Genomic DNA, 19,655 nt, shown 5'->3' with positions numbered 1-19,655 from the left:
AGCTTCTGGAACACAGGAGGGTGGGAAGTGCGCGATGGCTGAAGCAGGCCGGGAGAACAGCGGCTGTAAACGCGGCTCATGGCCGGGCCCAGGGCTCCAGCAGTGGTCCTCGCGTGGATTCGTCCAGATGGCACTTGGCGCTTTCTTGTCAGCTTCCATTATTTCCCTTTGGATGGGCACTGTGGGGGGGAGGGGGGGGGGCGGGGGCGCAGGTTCCCAAAGTCTGAGGGTCATTTTCACCGTGATTCTTTTTTGTTTAAAGTTTATTTTGAGAGAGAGAGAGTGAGTATGCGTGCACCCGAGAGAGAGAGAGAGAGAGAGAGAGAGAGAGAGAGAGCGGGGGGGGGGGGGGGGGGGGAAGGGCAGAGAGAGATGGGGAGAGAGAGAGAATCCCAAGCAGGCCCCGCACTGTCCGCTTGGAGCCACCAACTGTGACGTCACGGCCCGAGCAGAAATCAAGATTCAGACGCTTAACTGACTGAGCCACCCAGGCGCCCCCGCAATGATTCTTGGTTTGATTTGTTTGGTTTTTCCCAGACTACATTCATCATTTGCCTACTTGGCAAACTGGGTGCTGAAGCTGGGAACGAAGATGTCTTCCTGAAAGTCTCCCCTCCCCCCCCAGCCCCTAAGCCTGGTGACAGCCTCCTCACTTAGCCTCCTCTCCCTCCCCCCCTCCCCCCCCCACCTCCCACCTGGACCCCTGCCAGAGCCCCCACCGGTCTCAGCCTGCAGCCCCCTCCCAGCCAGTCAGGCTCCACCCTCCAGCCAGCAGGATTTTTCCGGAATTACGGCCATTTCTCCCCAGCGTGTGGTGGTTCTACAAGCCTCTTGTCCTTGGGGGGATTCAGGAAGCCCTCCGTGCACGCTCTGTCCACCAGCCCCAAACCCACGTGACTCTTCTCTGCCTGGGCCATCTGTCCTCCCTCTGGGTCCTGTTTCCAGCTCTGCCTCCTCTCCCGGCCAGCCCAGGGGGCCTTCCTCCAGGCCACCTGGCCCTCGGTCTCCCCAGCATCAGGCTGTCACCCTCCCGCAGGCCAGGGAGGCAGAGGAGGGTCTGCTGCAGGCACCCTGGCCAGCTTGTCTTCGGGCCCAGCACCTGGTTCTGCTCAGTGACCAGGCACCCACAAGGTGTCCACTGTGTCATTGGACAGGTGCTGCCCTCAGGGCATTTCAGGACCCTTCGTGAGGCAACAGGGCCATCGTCCGATTTTGTTGCCTGTTTCTCATTTGGGAGGGTGATGTGTTTTTTTAATATGTTTTTAATGTTTATTTTTTTTTTGAAAGCGAGAGAGAGAGAGACAGAGCGTGAGCAGGGCAGGGGCAGAGAGAGAGAGGGAGACACAGAGTCTGAAACAGGCTCCAGGCTCTGACCTGTCAGCACAGAGCCCGACGTGGGGCCTGAACCCATGAACCACGAGACCGTGACCTGAGCGGAAGTTGGACGCTTAGCCGAATGAGCCACCCAGGCTCCCTAGACAATGTATTTTTACATTCTTCTCACATATCTTCTGTTTTATCCCAGCCTGAACTATATTGTATCTCCTGTGCTTTTAAGTTGCAAATAGAATTTCCATACGTTGGCGCCTGGAAGTGTTCAGAACGGTCCATCTCACGCTCACTGGTGCCTCATATAGAAACAGAGCCTGGGGGCCTGCGGTGTCCCCTGTAGAGCCACAGGCTTCGCCTGACTGCCACTTGTCCAAAAACAATTTTTTTTTCATTTTCGAGTTTAACCCCCTTGATTTTCCTTCCATAAAAACGCTGCCTGGAAGCTCCAGCTGGACCCCAAGGTTCTCTTTCCAGGTCCTTGGGTGGATCTTCAGAGACTGAGTTCCTGAGCACAGCCTCCTTCCAGGGCTCAGGCGAGGAAGCTATAGCTTGGACGGGACTTCGAAGGTGGCCGGACAGAGGGCCCAGGTGGCCGTGTAGGCCCTGGTCCAAGTGTAGCAGGCCTCACTGACCACCGCTGGTGGCAGCTTCCTGGGCGGGGGGTGGGACCAGGCATGCTCCACAGAACTGCGGTGGCAGGGGTCAGTGGGACCTCGCTGGCCTCGTCCCTCGTGACCATTCCCCCATCCCCCACTGCCCCCAGCCTCTCCCCCCCACCCCCCCACCCCGAGCTGCTTTACCTAGAGCACCCCTAAGGGGTCAGGTGCTGGAACCCTGGTGCCTCCTGGGGAGAGGGGACCGTGAGAGCTCTCTCCTGCTGGGGGTCTCACCACTCACACGGTGGCCTGATTCCCATTCTGGCTGGAACAGCGAGGTGGACTGGCACAGGGTTCCAACTGTGTCCCCGTCCACCCGCCCACGGAGCAGCGTGCTGCGGCCGCCTTCCGTCCCAGGCCTTAGGCCCTGCTGGCCCGCGGTGGTTCGGAAAAGACATCTTAAAATGGGGGCTCCGAGAGCTCTTCCAGCTGGAGAGACCAGAGGACTTCTGTCCTCTGACGTTGTCCCCGAGGAACAGAAAGTAGCCCTGATGGCCAGGAGGAGTAGGCCTGGTCCTCACAGCGCGGGGGCCTCCCGTGGAATATAAACACTTACACGGAATATCAGTGTCCAACAAGGCCGCTAACGGATCATCAAGATGAAGACAAGACCCCTGGGTCATCACTGAACACGGACGACAGCATGAACATCGTTCAGGCCACAGAAGGACCAAACCTCCCCAGCCCGGCTGCAGGAGCGCCGGCTGCTTCACCGGCCCCGGCTCCGGGCAGGACCAGGCTCCCTTCCCTGTGAAGGAAGATCATCCAGAACCCCCCTTCCTGCCAGCGGCCGGTCCGGAGCAGACCCCCCCCTCCTCAGGCCCCCCACACCCCCAGCTCCCCCCACACGCCGCAGGTCCTTTGGGTGCCTGGTCACTGGGCAGAACCAGGTGCTGGGGTCCTCCAGGCCCCAGGCGATCGCCCCTCCAGCCTTGGTGGGGAGAACGCAAGAACACAGAGCACGTGTGACAGGTTCCTGTGGCGGACTTCGTTACTTTTGACAAGGCCAAGTGTTAAGAAAGATGGACTTCTTCCCCGAGGTCGGCAGGGGCCCCGTTGAATCTTGGAGGACGGGGAAACACATTCTTCTCTTCAGCAGGTGCTGTGAGTGGCGAGCGGGGAATCAGCCAGGGGATACCTGGCCGGGGCTTCTTTGCACACGAGCCCCGCGCCTCCCTCCCCTACGGTTACATTACGCAGCTTGCAAACTGCTTCTCTCACCAAGCCTGAGGGGCCTGCTAAGAAATCATCATCATCATCATCAAATGCCAGCACCTCATCTGGGAACCAGGGGACGCGGCTGGTCCTTCACTGTGGGCGGAGCTTCCCAAGGTCACACAGCCGTTGAAGGGCACGGACCTGGCAAATGTAACTTCCCACCGGCTCTTTCCAGCACAGGGCGCTGTCTGCTAGGGAAGGGCTTCCTTTTCACGTGGAAACAGCAGGTCACTGTCGCCGCGGGACAGTGTCCAGGAACTGACACTGAAGATGATAATCCAGAGATCCTGGCTGTCACTCTCCGTGGATGAGGTGTGGGAGGCACACGAGGGAGCCTGCAGGGGGTAACGGAACAAGGACAGAATCGGGGCAGAAGAACCAGCTCTCTCCCGGCCCCCCTGCTTTCTTGCTGTGCGCCTGCGGGGAAGTTACTTAGCTTCTCTGAGCTTTGTTTCCTCGGCTGCAGGGTGGAGATAATAGCCTGTGCCCGCCCACCTCAGAGAGTCATGGAGAGAAAAGGAAGATAACGGTTGTAAAAGTGCCAAATCACTATCAGCTTTTTGCTACAACTGTTTTGCTACACATTTTTGCTACCCCTTTGAAGTATCCGCGCCTGCCCCTCAAGGAGTTCACGAGCTGTTTCTTGTAAAGACCAGGCCTATGCAGCAATGAAAGAGACCGCAGAGGCTCAGTGCGAGAGAAGCAGCATGGCAACCTGGGGCGGCTTCCTGGAGGAGGAGGAGTTTGAGCTGTGCCTTAAAGAATGAGTGGAAACTGCATGGAAGGCGGGGGAATGGTGAGGGCTAATTGCAGAAAGATGGCTCGGGGCCATATCACGAAGGATACTGGATGCCAGGCTAAAGAACTTGGACCTATTCCGCAGGCACTAGGGAGCCATTGAATGTTTTTGAGGAGGGACAAGATTGGTGTCCTTAGAGATGTGAGTCTGGGGGCTGCTTTGGAGGATGATGGAGATGGGAAGGGGCGGGAGGGAAGCACAGCAGTGGAGAGCTGAGGAGGTGAACTCAGGGTGTGCAGGTGGGAGGGTGGGGGGTGGCGGGAGTGGCTTCTGCCCACCTGGGCGGGAGGGGCTCGGGAGGCAGGAGCGATTCTCAGTTGCCCAGCAGGGGGCGTTTGTGTGAAAGGGGTTTGAGCCTTGAAAGCAGAGTTAAGTAAACGGGGCAAAATGGAGTTAACTCGAGTGCATCCGATCCTTGAACCACGCAGGTTTGACCTGCACAGGTCTACGTATTCATCGGTGGCTTTTTCTCCATCAGTACAGTAGCGTAAACATTATTTTCTCTTGCCTGTGATACAATTTCTTCTCTCTAGCTCGCTTTGCTGTGAGAACACGGTATATAACCAATACATATCGAATGTGTGTTGATCAGCTTGTTTGCACTACCAGTCAGGCTTCTGATCAGCAGGAGTTACGCTTTGGGAGAGCCAGAAGTCACAGGCGAAGTTTCGACTGCGTGGCGGGAGGGCGGTTGTCCGCCTGCCCGACCCCTCGCTGTTCAGTGTCAGCCGCGCTTTCCAGGAGACGTTCAGTGAGGCCCCGCTCCTCGTGACTGTGAAATAACACCGCTTCCGGGTCACGGCACTGGGTCGTGAACAGTGAGAAGGTCACCGGCTCCTGAATCGGGGACTCGTGGAAAAGGAAATCAGAGCTTTCCGACTGAGAGGGAAAAGAAATGTGTCGGAAAACTGACTTCTAGGCAAACTCTTGTTGGTACGAAGGTGTCCCCGACAGAAATCTCTCTCCAGCGAGCCGACGTCCCTGCCTTTCCACGGAGTCCCCCGGTGTTGGAGGGGCGTCGGCCGTTTGATCAGCAGGCCCTGGGGCCCAGCCGTGAACAGGACGGGCAAGTCCTCGCTTAGCAGAGGTCATTCTAACGTTTATTTATTTTTGAGACAGAGAGAGACAGAGCATGAGCGGGGGAGGGTCAGAGAGAGGGAGACGCAGAATCTGAAACAGGCTCCAGGCTCTGAGCTGTCAGCACAGAGCCCGATGCGGGGCTCGAACTCACGGACCGCGAGATCATGACCTGAGCCGAGGTCGGCCGCTTAACCGACTGAGCCACCCAGGCGCCCCAGCAGAGGTCATCCTAAAGGGGAGAGAAAGGAACAACGCCAAGGACGGGGAGAGATGCAGTGACGCGGACGGAGCGCAGGCACTGAAGGTCATGAAGGAGGTGCCATGAAGGGCCCGAGCTGAGTGTGGCTGGACAGGGGTGGGCGGGGCCAGTGGGCCAGAGAGGCCAGCCCTCAGGGTTGTGTCTGGACCGATGCTCAGGATCAGGGGGGCCCGTGAGCTGCTTGGGGCTTTGGGAGGGCTGGCTGCGGGACACAGGTGATTTCCTCGGGGGTCTGGAAAGAGCTGATGCTCGCGCTACGTGGGCCCCTCCCCCACGTTGGCCCAGTTGAGACCAGAGCGGAGAGACTGTGAGGCTGAGTTACTGAGGCGGAGTCCCCTTGCAAGAAGGACCGTGAGCTTGCAAGGCCAGGGTGTGGGGGCTACCCACTTTCTCGATTTCCCTGGTCCCGACCGTTCGGTTCTTCCTTCCATTCCACTGTCCTTCCTCTCTGTGCTACCGTTAGCCTGAGCTGTCTAGACACGGCCTCTGATGCCCGCAGCCCACAGCATCCTCACCTATAAAAAGGTCACTGTGGTTTCAGTAAGGGACACAGAGAGAAGTGTCACCTGAATGATGGAAGGCGGCGGTCTGGAGAGAGAGGAGATGCTTAGAAATAGCGCAGACAGGACTTGGCGAGGGGATGAGTGAGGAAGGGGGAGAGAGGCGTCAAGGAGGATGCCCAGGTTTCTGGAAGGTTCTTTCTTTTTTTTTTTTTTTTTTTTATTAATTTTTTTTTTTTCAACGTTTTTTATTTATTTTTGGGACAGAGAGAGACACAGCATGAGCGGGGGAGGGGCAGAGAGAGAGGGAGACACAGAATCGGAAACAGGCTCCAGGCTCCGAGCCATCAGCCCAGAGCCTGACGCGGGGCTCGAACTCACGGACTCACGGACCGCAAGATCGTGACCTGGCTGAAGTCGGACGCTTAACCGACTGTGCCACCCAGGCGCCCCTGGAAGGTTCTTTCAAGGCAGGGGCTCTGCGGGGGAGCAGGGCTCAGCAGAATGAGGACCTTCGGTTTTAGAGACGTTGAACTGTCACGCTGGCAGTTGAGGATTAGGCTGGGCAGTGACACAGAACTGAGGGCCACCAGCGTGGAGATGGGAGGGGTGCCCCAGCAGGTGGCCTGAGGGCAGAGGGCAGCTGTCCTAGGTCAGCCCACAGGAACAGGCAGGGCACGGCATTTCAGGAAAGCCAGGGGTGAGCACTGCACAGGGTCACGGTGCTGAGACCTGGAGTGGGGGGAGGGGGGACACTGGGACTTCACAACTTGGGAGTGCAAGGTCACAGCTCGGCAGGGAGACCCATGAGTGGGCCAGCCACGTAGACAAGTCTTTCAAGTAGGGAGATGCAGGAGAGAAGAGAGGGCGGGACCTCCCGCGGAGTCGTACGCCCAACTAAAGGCTATTACTTTTTATGGCTTTGTTCATTCATGCGTGCATTCGTTCATTCCGCCAATATTTACTGGGTGCTCACTGTGTGCCCAGCTGTTCTAGGTGCTGGGGACACTTCGCTGAAAAAGATGGGCCAGTCCCTGCCATCACGGACCATAAAATCCAGCGGGTGCTTGAGTTTTGTTGAGGTTGCAATTTAAACCATAAACACTCAATTCAATGATTTTTAGCAAACGTACGGAGTTGGGCAACCACCACAATCCAATTTTAGAACGTCTCCGTCCCCCGCAAGACCCCCCATGCCTGTTTACAGGAAGTCCCCATTCCTACTCCCAGCCCCTGACAACCGCTACCCTGCTTTCTGTTTCTATAGATCGGTCTTTTTCGGGCATTTCATGTAAATGGAATCCTACAGCATGTGATGTTTTATGTTTAGCTTCCTGTCCTTAGCATGATGTGTTTGAGGTGACAGGATACCCCAGCGTTTCCCCCCTTTTGACTGCTGGGGTACGGGTGGGTAGGGGTGGGGAGAACACATGGTGTTTACCCAGCACCGAGCTGATGGCCCTGGAGTTGTTTTTACTTTGTAGCCACTGTCACGGTTCGTAGCCATTGTGAGTAACACCACTCACCAGCTCTGCATATCTGTGCACCGTCTTTATGTGGACAAAGGTTTTTGTTTCCCCTGGGTAGATATCTAGGTGGCTGAATCACAGATAAATAAACGTTTTCGGAAGCTGCCAAACTGTTTTCCAAAGCACAGCGCGCCATTTAACGTCCCCGCCAGCGGTGCGTGTTGGATTTATTTTTCTCCACGGCCTCGCCAATACTGACTGTCTTTTACAAATCTTTTGTAATGTTTATTTATTTTTGAGACAGGGAGAGGTAGAGCGTGAGCGGGGGAGGCGCAGAGAGAGAGGGAGACACAGAATCCGAATCCGAGCCGTCAGCGCAGAGCCCGACGCGGGGCTCGAACCCACGAACCGTGAGATCACGACCTGGGCCGAAGCCGGACGCTTAACAGACTGAGCCACCCAGGCGCCCCTTGACAGTCCTTTTACATCTAGCCATCTTTGTGGATGGGAAGTGATGGGTCTCTGTGCCTTTGATTTGCGTTTCCCTGATGGCTAAGGATGTTGACCTCCTTTTCATGTGCTTATGGAACATTTGTATGTCTTCTTGAGAGAAACTGCAGTGAAGAGCTGAATTTTTCAGTTCTGGTAGGAGATGGTGACTTATCTCTAATTCCGCGGTGGAAGGTTTCACAGACTCTTCCACGAAGGCTTTACTGATAGCTCTTGTCTACACTGGTCTCCCCTTTCTCTTAGAATTTAAAGCATAAGTCAGATCGTATCTGAGGCCTCATGCCCTCCAAAGGAACTTCCCCTGGATCTTAGAATAAACTCACGCTCCTCACCCCTCTGGCCTCATCTCCCACCGCCCTCCCATTTCTGCCCCTGCTCGTTTCGCAGCAGCCTCTGAGTGTGCCACACTCTTCCCTGCCCCAGGGCCTTGGCACTGGCGGGCCTCTCTACCTGGAATTCTCTTCCCCTCGCTCTTTGCAGGACTGGCTCCACGGTCTCTTTTCACCTTCTGTTTGCCTCAAAGCACTGATCACCGGCTAGGACGATCTTAGTCAGGTGTTTGCTTGCTTTTTTCTTTTCTCCCCCTTGCAAAGCCTTTGCGAGGGCCACTCCAGCATCCCCCCCCCGGCCCTGGCCCGGCGTCAGGAGGCATGGGATACGGGTCAGCTGGATGACTGACCGAAGGGGACGCAGGTGTCTGCTCCTTTGTGACTGTCCTCACCCTCCAGCCGTGTGGCTCCCGCTGCCCGGGCCTTTGCCATCCATCTCCAGGCGGAGACGACGCACAGCTCGAGATCAGGGTGACATTCCATCCTCTGTGTCCTCGACGGTCACTTGGTGAAGCATTTTGGGACCGTGTTAGGGCAGCAGGTGCTGGGGGCACCGACAAGCCAGAGCAAGACCAGACGGGGTCCAAGGAATGGTTTAAAAGTTGAGGAAAGGTCCTCCCAAGAAAAGATTCAAGGGCAGCGTGAAGGATCCGAAGGGCTGTAAGGTGAAGAAGAGTCCTATGTAATGGGCAGAGGGCAGAACGGGGAGCCGCGGGCGGAAGGAATGAGGGGGTAGGTGCTGGTGTGGCATAAGCGGGACCTTTCTGTTAGCACTGTCCAGCTCTGGAATGGCTCATCTTCTGAGGCAGTGAGCCCCCTGTCCCAGGGAGAGTCGCCCCTGGGTGTGGTGGGGGGGATACACCATGGAGAAGAAGGTTGGGACAGGTGGCTCGCTGGACCTTTCTGCCTCTGAGCCTCTAGGAATCCCCTAAGCCGAAGGGTGCGTGCCGCACCGTGCCAGCGTCCCGAGGTGGCCTAGAATTTTGATCTGGTGCTTCTGGAAAAGGGGAAAGAGCCACTTTGGGGGTGGGGGGAGGAAGGAGAGCAGCGTGCACGTGGCATCCCCAGAACCAGCCGGCAGGGAGAGGAAGGGCTTCCCTCCAAGGCCCTGAGAGTGACTTTGCTGCTCCCTCGCTGATTTGTGGGGGATCCCTCTCCCCCATAGCAGGTCTGCCCCACGAGGGCAGGGGCTTGTGTCATTCACCATGGCATCCCCGGTGCCCAGGACAGTGTCCAGCGTCTGGTTGGTGCTCAATAGACCTGAGTTCAAAGCCCAGTTCTGGAAGCCACCTCCCTGGGAGAATCCCCGCCCACATTGCTCTCGGTTCCTTGACCTCTGAGTCTGTTTTCCTTGTTTCCTCAGTGTGGGTGGCGACAGGAGGGTGGCAGTCATCCCTGCCGGCCAGGGGGTTGCTCTTCTGTTATTCTTAGTAGGTCTTTGTTGTTGGGTCCCGCCTCCCCCATTCCCACCGTCCCCTGGGCAAGGGAAACTTTAAAAAGTTTCCAGGTCCCGCCCCGCCCACCGACTCTTGGAGAAGGTCACCCTGGCTAGTGGAGCCAGAATGTGGGCGAAGGTGAAGGCTGAGTCACGGCCACAAAAACTGAGGGGCGTGTCATGGGGATACGATACCCCAGTTCCGGCCAGGAGGCTGCTGTGTCTCACGCCCCAAGGCAAGGAAGCCCAAACAGAAAGGCTTTGAGAAAGAAAGGAAACAGGACTGTGCATGGAAAATTTCAACCGACCGCCACCCAGGAATCCCCTTGGTCTGGGGTTGTCTTTGGAGCATCGGTTCCCCACCGGCACCGGGTGGCCCCCTGTCACTTGGCCTAGAGTGGCTTCCCCATTTGTAAATACAGGTGAGCCTCCAGGCATTCTCTCTCCCCCCCCCCCCCCCCCCCAGGCATCCTTGCTCCGCAGTGTCTAGTCCCAGGGCCACAGCAAACACTGTGCCCACAACCTGGCGTCTTCTTTAGCTCCCACCTCGACCCCCTGAAATCCTGCCCCTTCCTGACGCCCAATTAAAACACCATGTCCTTAGGGCATCATGTCCTTAGGGCATCCGACTCTTGCTTTCGGCTCAGGTCGTGATCTCATCTCATAGTTCTGGGTTCGAGCCCCGCGGCGGGCTCTGTGCTGACAGCTCGGAGCCTGGAGCCCGCTTCGGATTGCTGTGTCGCCCTCTCTCTCCGCTCTTCCCCTGCTCATGCTCTGTCTCTCTGTCTGTCTCCCTCTCCAAAATAAAACATTAAAAATTTAAAAAAAAATAAAAGAACAAGCTAATTTAAAAAGAGACATGTCCTTGAGGCTTCAAAGCATCTTCTGATGCGGCATCTGCCCCCCTCCTCTGCCTGCAGGTGACATTTCAGGCCTCGGTGACCACGGCCTGGTGGTCAGCTGGGGTTGCACACTTCCCTCATCACAGGCTCAAGCTCTCCCACACTGGCTCATCTTCTCTTTCTCCCCAGCTCGAATGTGCTCCGGTGGCCTCTCCCATTTTCATGTAACTCTACACGTACTTACCCACATGTCTCGTCTCGTAGGTGCTTTCTCTGACCCTCCGTCTCCAGGGTCCAAAATGACTGCCCACTGAAAAAATACATTAGCGCCCCTTGGTTTTGAGCCAGACGAGCTGACAACTCGGGTCCACGCAAAATCCTGCACCTGGACGCCCATAGGACCTTTACTCCCCATCGCCCAAACTTGGAAGCTACCAAGGTGTCCTTCAGGGGCCAAATGGATACGCTGTGTTGCACGGAAGGGGATTTTATCAGAGATAACAAGACGCGAGCTGCCGAGTCACAGAAAAGGCGTAGAGGCAACGTAAGCGCATAAAAAAATCTATTCATCGAGGCGCTTGGGTGGCTCAGTCTGTTGAGCGTGTCTGACTCTTGATTTCCGCTCAGGTCATGATTTCACGGTTCATGAGATCATGAGAGCAAGCCCCACATCTGGCTCTGCACTGACAGCTCAGAGCCTGCTTGGGATTCTCTCTCTCCCCTCCTTCCTTCCTTCCTTCCTTCCTTCCTTCCTTTCTCTTTCTTTCTTTCTTTTCTTTCTTTCTTTCTTTCTTTCTTTCTTTCTTTTCTTTCTTTCTTTCTTTCTTTCTCTTTCTTTCTTTCTCTCTGCCTTTCCCCTGCTCTCTCTCTTTCTCTCTCTCAAAAATAAACAAATCAACTTAAAAAAAGTCTATTCATTGAGGCACCTGGGGGGCTCAGTCGGTTGAGCATAGGACTCCTGATTTTGGCTCAGATCAGCATCTCCCGGCTCATGGGTTCAAGCCCCACGCTGGGTGTTAGGCTTTGCGCTGATAGTGCGGAACCTACTCGGGATTCTCTCTGCCCCTCCCCCACTCTCTCTTAAAATAAACTTAAAAAAAAAGTCTATTCATTAAGAAAAAAGAGGGGCAGCTGGGTGGCTCAGTCAGTTAAGCGTCGACTTCGACTGAGGTCATGATCTCACAGTTCAAGCGTTCGAGTCCCACGTCGGGCTCTGTGCCGACAGCTCGGAGCCTGGAGCCTGCTTCCAATTCTGTGTCTCCCTCGCTCTCTGACCCTCCCCCGTTCATGCCCTGTCTCTGTCTCTGTCTCTGTCTCTGTCTCTCTCTCTCTCTCGCTCCAGGGCCGTTGGCTGAATTTCCTACCATGCCCAGTGGGTGCAGTGAGAGGTTTCCACATCTGCACTGAGAGGGTTTGGGCAGCAAACAGTTCCTGAGCCCAGGTTAGGGGGCTGCGGGCTGCGGGGCACTGAGACGCCTGGGTTGGGCCTAATGTGGGCAGGGCTCTCACACTCCCAAAGGCTGGGCAGAAATGGCGGGTCCAGGTCCCAGCATCACCCCCTCCCTTCCTTCAGCTAGGTTTGTCACTTCTCTGAACCTCGCTCTTCTCATCTGTAAATGGGGAGCACAATTCCTGCCCCACAGTTGGGAGGGTTAGATCCATATCTGGGCTGCTCCCTCCCATTAGGCATGGGCGTGACCCCTCCCCTCAGGGCCCTTCTATCTGGTTGGGAAGGGAAGGCCCACTTTTAAAAAAATTTAAAAAAAAAATGTCACACCCTCAGTGTGACAAATGAAGATATAGCAGGAGAGTTGCTGGAGACGACTTCTGTGTTCTCAGTGGTTTCCAAAGGGGGACAGGGCCATGTGAGAGGTCTTCTGGAAGCGTCCAGAGGAGGGCCTCCGAGGAACCGTGTATTTGAGAAGGGACGTTAGCCATTAGCCGGTGAGGAATAGCCAGCAAGAGCCAAAACAAGGAAGTGGGAGAGAGTACCACAGAGCGAGTGTCCAGAAGCAGCCTCCGACGTCTGGCAGGCTCCAGGGCCAGTGCTCAGGGAGGCCCCCAGACCAGGAACACTGGCCAGTGACACGAGCCCTGCTCTTCCTGAGCGGTCTGTGCTGGGAGACCCAGCAGGGTCTGGGGATGCGAAGGGCGTGGTTTGGGAGCCAGACAAGAGCTGCATGACCTTGGACAAGTCACTTTACCTCTTGAACCTCAATTTCCCCAAATGCAAAGTGGGGGTGGTTGTGAGTTGCAACATACACAGCACCGCCACGGGGCCTGTCACCACGGAAGGGGGTCATTTGCGTGGCAGCCATGATTATTATTGGGGGCTGGGAGAAGCCAGGGCCGCTTGAACCCCTTGGACGCTCCCCGGGTGCCCAGCCTGAGACGCGTCCCCGCAGGTGCCCGGTGAAGGCTGACGGACCCACGACTGCACGGATGGGGGAGCGGTGGCTCTGTCCCCAGGCCTGGCCCCAGGGAGGGCCTGTCTCTGGGTGCCCTGTGGACCCATAGCAGGAAGGCCGTGACCCGTAATTAACCAAGGCCCGGCTGGGCGGGCGGCCAGGCTCTCCCTGGTGCCCACGTGATACTCCCGTCAGCCTCCATGAGCACACGTGCCGCAATCTGAAACCCAGCCACAGGCTGGAACCAGTTGCACAGAGAACCGAGTTGTCACAACAGGAAGGGCGTGTTTGGAGGCTGCCAGAGGGACAGTGGAGGGGGCCTGGGCCCTGTTCTCCCACACCCCAGGCCGCCCAAGAGCTGCGAGGCCGCAGGTGCCTAGAACACGGCTACCGGGAGCGTGTCCTTGGCAGGGTGCTGGATTCAGCCCTGGCCAGCCATCCCTGACCTCGGCCTTCAATTGTGAGGATTGTTCGCGCTTTAGGAATCCGCGTGCCCTGCGCCTCAGGCCAACAGCTCCACTCCCGCTGCCCTCACAACCTGCCCCTGCAACATGTCCTCCCGAGGCCTGCTTATCATCTTGGGGGATCTGCTCAAATTCTGCCCTTCGCAGGAGCCTCCAGGGCCCCCAGGGCTTGCTTGGGCCCCTTGGGAGCCTTGTCCACAGCCCCCCACCCGGCAGGAGGCGCTCAGAAGTAGATAACGTGTGTTCTTCATTCATGCCTTGCTTGGTCCCCGGTATTATGTGTCTGCTGTGTTAGAGGGAGAGGTGGCTTCAGTGTGGGTAAAGAACGTTGGAGAAGGAGCCAGGAGCCCCAAGTTTGGGAAGGATCCGTGGCCCTGAGCCTTCCCTGGGCCTCTGCTTCCTCACCTTACAAGGAGTGTAGGACTCACCTGGCTGCCCTGTGGGGTCTTGGGGCTTTGATGTTCTATGGTCCCAGATGCTGTCCCCAGTCTCACCCCCCCGCCCCAGCCAATCTCTCCCACCTGCCCCACTGCCAGCCCAGTACTGCTAATGTGAAACTGTCACCCCCTATGCCTGTTACCCTGCTGATCGCTTATCCTCATCTAGTGTCTGTCATTCACGCACCTGGAGAAGAAAAGGAATATTCTGAGCCTCTGCCACAAGGCGTTCACATTCGAAACCATTTGACCTTACCCTGGCAGCCTCTGGCTTGGATCTATCATCTGCTGCCCAAACCCAGAGAGAAGAGAAAGTTGCAGGCATGCGCGGTCCACCCGCCAGGGGGGGATTGCTTGAACCTCATATGGAGGGTCTTGGCCCTTCCCCACCTCCCACCTCCACTGGGGCCGTTTGGATCGGAAGGTGGGTTCTGATGGGTTGTTCTCAGACTTGGTTGGAGGCTCCCACAGAGGGAGGAGGGGCGGGGGGGCAGGAGAGGAAGCGGGGGGCAGGAGCAGAGGGCCGTGGGGGTGAGAATGCAGGCAGTAGGGTGGGGCAGCCTGTGAGAGCCGGTGCCACATTCCTCATTCCTCCGCAGGTGAGACAGCAAGGCCACCTCTCTGGGAACAACATCTACCTGACAGGAAATGCAGGAGGATTTCACAGACCAGCAGGTGGATCTGGCCAGCAGGTGTATCATGGTATGGGCCAATACCGGCATCAGTCAAGCAGGTGCCTATGGCATTCTGGGCACCGTGTGAAGGGTTTTGCTTCTATCCCCGCATTTAATTCCTCAACGGCCATCCTGTTAGGTAGGGGTGAGCCATGGTCCCCCTGTCCAGATGAGGACATTGAGGCTGAGAAGTGAGGTGAGTTGCCCAAAGCTGTATCCCTAAAAGTATGCTAAAAAAAACCAAGTCTCTTAAAACAAAAAACAGAGCAAAGCACAATACAAGGAATGAGGAACTTTTGAGCCTGTGACTGAGTCCCAGGCTCTCCTAATTGCTGGGGGAAAAAAATTCTTCTTAGCAAAAGATTAAATGGCCTGTGTCACTCAGGCCTCTCCTCCTCCTTTCTTCTGACACGATGGGGTGACTGGGACCCAGTTAAATATTATCCTGAGTGGGGTGTCCCTGGAAGCCTGACCTTCACTGCTGTCTCTTGTACGACTGCCACGGTGGTGACATTATGCTGCGTAAAATCCTGGCCCAAGACCATTTCACCAGGAAGTGCCCCGCCCACCCCAGTATGTCACAGATGGTGATTGAACACGTCAGCCACAGACACACGGATGCGGGTCCTGCCCGTTCAGCGGGACCTTTGGTAACAGCTGGTCTGGGGACCAAGAGCAGCCCTTGATGGCTCCCCACCGTCTTCTAGTTCTTTGTGTTTTTACCTGTGGCACTCTTTCCATGAAATTTGACGTCTGGTCAAAAGCGGCCCTCTATGGGTGAGCATTTATTTTGTAACATAAGCATGGTATACAACTTCTTTTATAAGTGTGAGTTTCTAGCGTTCATCTGTTATAAAGCGATTCAATAAAAGCAATGCCACTTTTGGGGTGCCTGGGTGGCTCAGTCAAAGCACCCCACTTCAGCTCAGGTCATGATCTCCCGGTTCGGTTCGTGGGTTCAAGCCCCGCGTCGGGCTCTGTGCTGACGGCTCAGAGCCTGGAGCCTGCTTCGGATTCTGTCTCCCTCTCTCTCCGCCCCCTCCTCTGTGCGCTCTCTCTCTCTCTCTCTCTCTTTCTCTCAAAAATAAACATTAAAATTAAAAGAGCAATGTCACTTTTTTGATGAACGCACATTCTGTGACCGCTGCAGCTTTTTTTTTTTTTTTTTTGATTAGTTTTGGTATCTAATTTCATTTGGCATCAAGGAAATCTGGAATCACAGAAATAGTTGCATATGGTAACTTTGTAAAACAAGAATTTGTTTTACAACCAGGAGACACCCTTCCATTTGGCTGATCCAGGAGCCTGCCAAGGGAAAGATGACGCTTTGGATTCAGCATGGCATCCCTCCTGGCACCCAGGACCTCTCATCCTGCTGAACTGCAGGAACTTAAAGAGGGAGCTCGGGATGCCCTGAGAGGGCTGGGGATGCGCGGCTATGTTCGCTGCAGGGTACGATGCATCACATTAAGCCTGGGCATTGTTAGGTCTTCCTCCAGTTTCAAAACATTCACTTTATGTACTGATTTCCTTGTTGCCACTTGTTCCCTAATAAAGTACAAATGGCAACGTTGTAACCTTGAACACAGCCCCACTGGCTTTTGCCCAGAGTAAGAGTCAGAAGAACCCTCTGGGAATACCAGGAGCTTGTGGAAGATGGGGTGATCCCGATGCAGGGTGTCCTGGAGATGCCCACTTTGGGAAACACCGTCCAGCTGATGCGACCATATCCTGCTGACTTTGGGCGGGAGCAGGCTCCCACCCTGCAGAGTCGGCTTGAACGTGGCACGCTCAGTGAGTGCAGCTATGTACTTGACGGTACAGTTTTACGTGAGCCGACGTGCACAGGCCAGAACGGAACAAAACGGAGCAAAGCAAGAAAGGCCGGGATAATTGCCTCCTAATCAATGACACATTTGCAAGGAATCCAGATCTTATACAACTTGGCAGGGAAGAGCTTCATTCTGAGGTGTATCCAGAAACGTGCTCCTCGAGCCTCCACTTAACGCTTTGGGTCTCTAAAATATTAATAGTTGATGCAGAGTACACGTTCCTGCATCTGGTGTATTGGGTCACAGTTAAAAAATTTAAAACATTAAATATATCCCGAGGCACTCACTCAACCACTGCTGACTGCCAGGATCCGTCCTAAGGGCAGGTATGATCTCATGGATCCCTGAGGTTTCCCTAAGCATTGGATCCTATGATTTCCCCCATTCTGCATTTTTTAAAAGTTTATTTATTTTGAGAGAGAGAGAGAGAGAGAGAGAGAGAACATGAGTGGGGCAGAGAGAGGCAAAGAGAATCCGAAGCAGGCTCCCTGCTGTCAGTGAGCTCCTGAACTGCAGAACTGCGGGCCAAGATCAAGAGTGGGGCACTTGGGGCGCCTGGGTGGCTCAGTCGGTTAAGCGGCCGACTTCGGCTCAGGTCATGATCTCGCGGTCTGTGAGTTCGAGCCCCGCGTCGGGCTCTGTGCTGACAGCTCAGAGCCTGGAGCCTGTTTCAGAGTCTGTGTCTCCCTCTCTCTGACCCTCCCCCGTTCATGCTCTGTCTCTCTCTGTCTCAAAAATAAATAAACATTAAAAAAAAAAAAAAAAAGAGTGGGGCACTTAACCCACTGAGCCACCCAGGTGCCCCACTCCCACCGCACCCCCTTTTTACATTTGAGAAAACTGAGACCTGGCAGGGGGCCGGGGGGGGGGGAGTGAAGTGACTTACCAGCACCCACAGCTATTCCCTGCACGGCTGCCTTCCCCACCTTAATTCTCCTTATTTCTCCTCATGCCTGCAATGCTCTGGCCAAGCAGAACCCTCCTCTCTTCCTGGAGAGCAGGATTGCTTGCCTCTGGGCTTTTGCTCTCATCGTTTCCGTTCACCTTGGCTCAGTTAAATATCACTGCCTTCAATATTGTGGCCCTCCCACTGGACGGGTTCTGGTTCTCCGGGATCGCTGCTGTCCCTTGATGGGGAGGTCTCTTCCAGACTCGATGTCTTTGCTGGGTCTTCTCAGGTCCGTCCCTCCCCAGACTGCCAACTCCCCCCACCCCCCACATCCTAAACTTTGGACTTACTGTTTTTAAAGTTTATTTATTTATTTTGAGAGTGAGAGAGCAGAGGAGGGGCAGAGAGAGAGGGGGAGAGAGAATCACAAGCAGGCTCCGTGTTGTCAGCACAGAGCCCACTGTGGGGCTCGAACCCACGAGCCATGAGATCGTGACCTGAGCTGAAACCAAGAGTCGGATGCTTAACAGACTGAGCCACCCAGGCACCCTGACGTTGGAATTATAGAATGGACGTCTCTAACAGCTTTTGATTTTTTTTTTTTCTCCAACAAGGAACATATATCTCTGTATAAGACAATTTACCAGCTATACAACTATATCTGGGTGTTTTTATTTTTTTGCGGAGTGTTTGGATCTCAGCGAAAATGTTTTAACCTGGGCTATGTAAAGTTTATCCAGGCTGCCGAGTGGGGAATGGCTAATAAAGGACTAACTGGGTCGCTCTTGGTTCCAGACCCAGGTGATGGGCACATTTTGTGGGGAGGAGGGACCACAATGTCCGTTGACAAAGCATGGCTGATGTTAACTGCTCAGATACTGAGTACTCACTCCTACGTGCATGCTGTCCACGCTCTCTTTTGTCCCACTCACTCGTTACCACAACGTACGATGGCTCTGTTATCACCCCCGTGTCATAGATTGGGACAAGGAGGTGTAGGGGGCTGCAGTGACTTGCCCAAGGCCCCTCAGTGGGGAAGGGTCAGAGACAGGATCTGGCTCCAGGCCAGTTTGAATCTGATTGAAGGAGGAGGCTGGATCCAATTTTGTGAAATGTTTGTGGGGATCGAAGTTGGGATATTCACATCCCCCGGCAAAGGGGAGCGCTCTTTGGAAAAATACCATGCTAAGCTGCTGGGACGGAGCGCAAGACTCAAAGGGCTCGGCAACAGTAGCTCAAATTGCTGGTGTGAGAAAACGGGGGGGAATTTTGGGTTTGTCCTAAGACGGAAAGGAAGAGACAAGAAAGGAGCCAATGTGTGGAGGCTGGAGCGCTGCTTGGGTCAGGTGGCCAGGAAGTGGCTTCTGGGGCTTGGAGGCCAGAAAGGCTCGGGAGGTGTCTTACGGCCAGCCAGTGCCAGGCTCAGTGCCTCCCCGTGGTGTCCTGTCTGCAGGGACCCCCTTCTAGCCTCACAAGTGTGCAGCGTGAAGGGGGATATGTGTGAGCATGTGTGTGCATGGAGAAGGGATGAGGGCAAGGACCGAGGAGCATGTGGGGAAGAGCAGGAGGCGGGAGACAGAGGTGACCCACTGGAGGTTTCGGGGCAAACCTCTAGTCACAATTAGCAAAAACAATGCAAAAGAACGAACAGTTTGGAAAGTGAAAAAACACTCTCTTTGCGGACTCTCCCAGAATTTGTAGAATTTGTTTGTTTGTTTGAGAGAAAGAGAGAGTGCAGGGAAGGGGCAGAGAGAGAGAATTCCAAGCAGGCTCTGCGCTGTCGGTGCAGAGCCTGAGGCCAGGCTTGAACCCAGGAACTGAGATCATGTCCTGAGCTGAAATCAACCGGCTGATGCTCAACTGACCTATAGGCGCCCCTGTTGGTAGTGGAATTCTACAGTCTCCACCATTTTGTGTCCTGCTTCCCCTTTTACCATTCTAGCTTAAGCATGTTCCAGCATCGCTGCACCGTCCTCAGGGTTATTCTCCCGTGGAACCAGCGCAGATCTGGGTTGGGGCGGATTTGGGTTTCTAATCCTGGCTCCGCCCTTTACCCTCTTTACTCCAGCACCCCCCCCCCCCCCCCCCCCCCCCCCCCCCCCCCGCCGTTTAGCTCCCCAAATTGCCTGGCCTGTCTCCAAACCCTCCCTTGGGCATACTCGGATCATCCTTTCTACCAGGATCCTCGGAAGCAATGGTTGGAAAGTGGTCAGCGAATGTTGGTAATTTTGTACTCGTTGTTATTTCTGTCTGCAGAATGGGGCTAATACTCCCATCAAGCAAGGTCAGGTAAGAACCAGAAATAAAGCGCTCCATTGTGTGGGCCATCCATATGCCCTCCCTGGCGGCTCTGTCCACACCCACACCCCTCCACCACCACCACTCCTCCCAGGGCTTAAATTAAGCGGCTCAAGAGGAATGTACTCTTGTGGCGGGAATCGGAGGAAGCCCTGTTGACTTTGGCTTCGCCGAGAGCCCTAGGAGAGGAAACTTTCAGAACGACTACTTCCCTGAATTCCCAG

General features: G+C 55.3%; 1 long non-coding RNA gene across 1 annotated transcript; it reads left to right on the top strand.

The window, feature by feature from the left end:
• Positions 1–28: 28 nt before the first annotated feature.
• On the top strand, positions 29–11,000 carry LOC122225223. Its single transcript, XR_006205155.1, has 2 exons — positions 29–147; positions 10,694–11,000. It is a non-coding gene; the product is annotated as an uncharacterized LOC122225223 (long non-coding RNA).
• The last annotated feature ends 8,655 nt before the right edge of the window (positions 11,001–19,655 follow it).

The sequence above is a fragment of the Panthera leo genome, chromosome B4 (genome assembly GCF_018350215.1).
Source record: "Panthera leo isolate Ple1 chromosome B4, P.leo_Ple1_pat1.1, whole genome shotgun sequence".
Taxonomy (NCBI): Eukaryota; Metazoa; Chordata; class Mammalia; order Carnivora; family Felidae; genus Panthera; species Panthera leo.
This window is presented reverse-complemented; position numbering and strand designations above follow the sequence as displayed.